At 51.1% G+C, this 3,265-nt stretch overlaps 1 non-coding gene across 1 annotated transcript; it reads left to right on the plus strand.

The window, feature by feature from the left end:
* Positions 1–248: 248 nt before the first annotated feature.
* On the plus strand, positions 249–355 carry LOC123324923. The gene has a single exon (XR_006540101.1). It is a non-coding gene; the product is annotated as a U6 spliceosomal RNA (small nuclear RNA).
* Positions 356–3,265: the final 2,910 nt, after the last annotated feature.

Consider the following 3,265-nt stretch of genomic DNA (forward strand, 5'->3'; position numbering starts at 1 on the left):
AAACTCAGGTTACTGTAGGTCCTGCTTGTGCTCAGGCTGGCATGGTCCCCCACTCCCTGCTAAACTCAGCCCATCCTGACAGCCAGCGCCCCTGTCCATCACCAGCAAAGAATTGTTGGAGGGGTTCAGAGCACCCATTCTGGAGTCAGGCCAGTCTGACTGGCATCCTCCATTGGCTCTGCCAATGGAGCCTATCACTAGCTTCCTGGGCCTCCCTCAGCTTCCTCTTCGGTAAAATGCAGATCCACGTGCTCGCTTCGGCAGCACATATACTAAAATTGGAACGATACAGAGAAGACTAGCATGGCCCCTGCACAAGGATGACACGCAAATTCGTGAAGCGTTCCATATTTTTGAACCCCCCCCAAAAAAATGCAGATCCACAACAACTTCCTTCCAGCATTATTGTAGGCTCGAATGAGATAGCAAATTTAGCACACTGCCTGGTCCATAGTAAGCACTTAAGAAAATGCCTGTTATTGTTAATAGTAATAGGAAGAAGGAGAAGGAGAAGGAGAAGGAGAAGGAGAAGGAGAAGGAGAAGAAGAAGAAGAAGAAGAAGAAGAAGAAGAAGAAGAAATGGCGCTTATTGAAAGTTTACTGTATGCCGAGCACTCATCGAAGTGCTTTTCCTACATTAGTCCCCTGACTCCTCCAACACCACCGTAAGGCAGTTAGCGTCCCCAGGAGATCATCACGTTGCTGTCCCTGTTGCTGCTGGTGTGGTGGTGATGGTGGTTTCCTAGGTCCTGCCTGCCGGCGGAGTCGTACAGACTGGAGGGTTAGAGAAATGTTCGTGGTTTTGATCTAACTTTGCAAAAGTCAGAGTATTAAGTGAAGACTCTGGTCTTTCAGAGGCCTCTGACTTCGCCTCCTTCTTCTGAGCCACCCCAGGCCTAAGGAGCCAAGTTGCAGGATCAGGGTGAGTCCTCAGGCCCCACGGTCTTCAGCCAAGGGGCAAGCTTTGGAGAGCAGTGTGTGGGAGAGAGGGGGCAGCAGAAGCCTCTGTTACCAGGGACATTAGTGATAGGTCAAAGAGCCTACTTCACAGGAGCTCTAGCTGGGATGTTATTTTCTGTCACACATTACCCCTACTCACACGCACACGCACGTACACACACATACACACACGCCTTCAGCAAAGTCACCTACCCATGCAGATATGAACAGAAGAAGCGGATATGTTGAGGTCCTAGCATGAATCCGTCATGCGTGTTTTGAGGGTGTGTTCCTAGGTAAACATGTGTGCAGAGAGAAAGGACTGTGTGAAATTAGAGGCTGGAGGGAGGGACTCTAGCCCCAGTCTTCCCTCTTCCATCCTGACTAATTAGCAAAGATGCCATAACAAAATACAGACTCCCGTCTCCTGTATCTTTCTTCGGTCAGGTTCCCCCAAGGAACATCTTGGCTGATACAGGTATATCCAACCAGCTGAAGGGCAGGGGAATAGTTCAGTTGCCTCTCATTGCCATGGAAACTGAGTGGCAGAGCCACAGGGAGCATGAATCTGGGGCTTTTGGCCAACCACCGGTCTTCAAGGACAGAAGAGGGAGCAGGATGCCAGGCAGGGTGAAATCTCAGGATGGAGCTGGAGGAAGGGGAGGGAAGAGAGGACTTATTCGTTTCTACCAGTTTTCAATGGTGGGCAGTAGGGCGAGGACCTCGGCATTATTCCAGTCTGGTGCTCTGGGATAGGAAGTGGGCTTTTGCTAAAGCCGGTCTACCAGGCTGAGTTCAAGAGTCTTAGCCTGAATTATCTGGACTCAGACTGAACTGGATTGACCAGGAGAGGAAAAGACATTCTATTGTTTACCCGGACTGGGTTTACCACCCTCTCCTTAAGCTTTGGAGACCACATATTCCTGGATATGTTTCTTTTTATTTTTTGGAGGAGAGAGAAAACAGGCCCTCTAATGTGCATAGTGTGGATACTGTCTTGGTCTCCTCAGTTAGGGTTATGGAATTCTGGGAGGGCTTGGAGGGCTTTCTAATTGCTCAGAAAATGACTTTGCCATCAAGGGAAGGGGCAGGCTCTCCTGCCAAGGCCATCTCCCCTCTATGGTCGGGATATGAAGACATGTGCAAACTCTGGAGCCCAAAACAGCCCCCAGAGAACTGGGGCAATTACCTAAGTAATTCTTCACCAAACCCTTCCACCTCAGATTTCTCTCTTTCACCTGAATTTAATGGGTAACTGTCCCAGTGAGAGAAGAGACTGGTCCCTGGGGGCCAAGACTCAGACTCTGCAATTCCAGGGCCCTCAACCAGCTGGGAGAATAAAATGCCTGTGACGGGGGTTGGGGAGGGTTCTCAAGGGTTGGCCTCACGGGTCTCTGGGCCCTGGGGTAGCAGAGCAGGCTAGATGCCAGAGGCCCTCCATTTGGGGGCTTCTTTGACTCCCAGAAGTGGAGGGGGGAGGAAAAGGAGGAAAAGGAGGAAAGGGGGGGAGGGGCAGGCAGGAACAGATGCTTCCAGATCTAAAGAAATAATTTGAGGGGTAAAGGCAGGATCAAACGGAGGAAGAGAAGGGGGAGGTGGGGGGAAGGAAAGAGAACAAAAGTATGGTGGGGATTGGAGCGTCTTTGGTGGAGGAGATAAAGGGGAATCCGGGTGAGTTGGCTAGGCCGACATCTGCCCAGGCTGTAAAACCTTGTTCTATTTGCTGCTGGCCCTGGAGCTGTCGTCGGTCCAATCGGCCCCTGAGGTGGCCTGGACTGGAGGCTCAGCCAGGAACTTTTGAACCTCAGCTGTCCCTCCCAGATGGCTGCCCCCACCTTTTGGTTCCTCTTCTCTGCTTTCTCAGTTGGAGGGGAGTTCTAGGAGGAGCACTGAGGCTGGGGATCATCCCAGAGGATTGCTGCAGGATGAGAGGGGCAGAGGAGCAAGGATGTGAGGAAACACAGAGCACAGAAAGCAATAGAAATGCCAGGCAGAGACCTTGAAACAGCCAAGTAAAGACAGGCAGGGCTATAGGCAGTCACATTCCAAAATGGGTTGAAATGGTCCGATGGGGTCCAAGAAGAAAGGTTCCCAAGGTGGGGGGGGGCATCTCTCCATCTCATCTTTGAGCTTGGTCATGCAAGATAGGGCTGAGGTGGGGAGCTGGGGAAAGGCAGGAAGCAAATGTCCATGGGGAATATTCCATACCTCCCCCATTTTCTCCTCTCCCCAAACTGCCTGCCTTTTTCGCCTCCAGCTAGAACCAACCGTATTCTGCAATCTTATTTTTCAAGGTCTATTCTAGCTGAGTGGAAAGACTCCACAT

The sequence above is a fragment of the Neomonachus schauinslandi genome, chromosome 5, assembly GCF_002201575.2.
Source record: "Neomonachus schauinslandi chromosome 5, ASM220157v2, whole genome shotgun sequence".
NCBI classification, from domain to species: domain Eukaryota; kingdom Metazoa; phylum Chordata; class Mammalia; order Carnivora; family Phocidae; genus Neomonachus; species Neomonachus schauinslandi.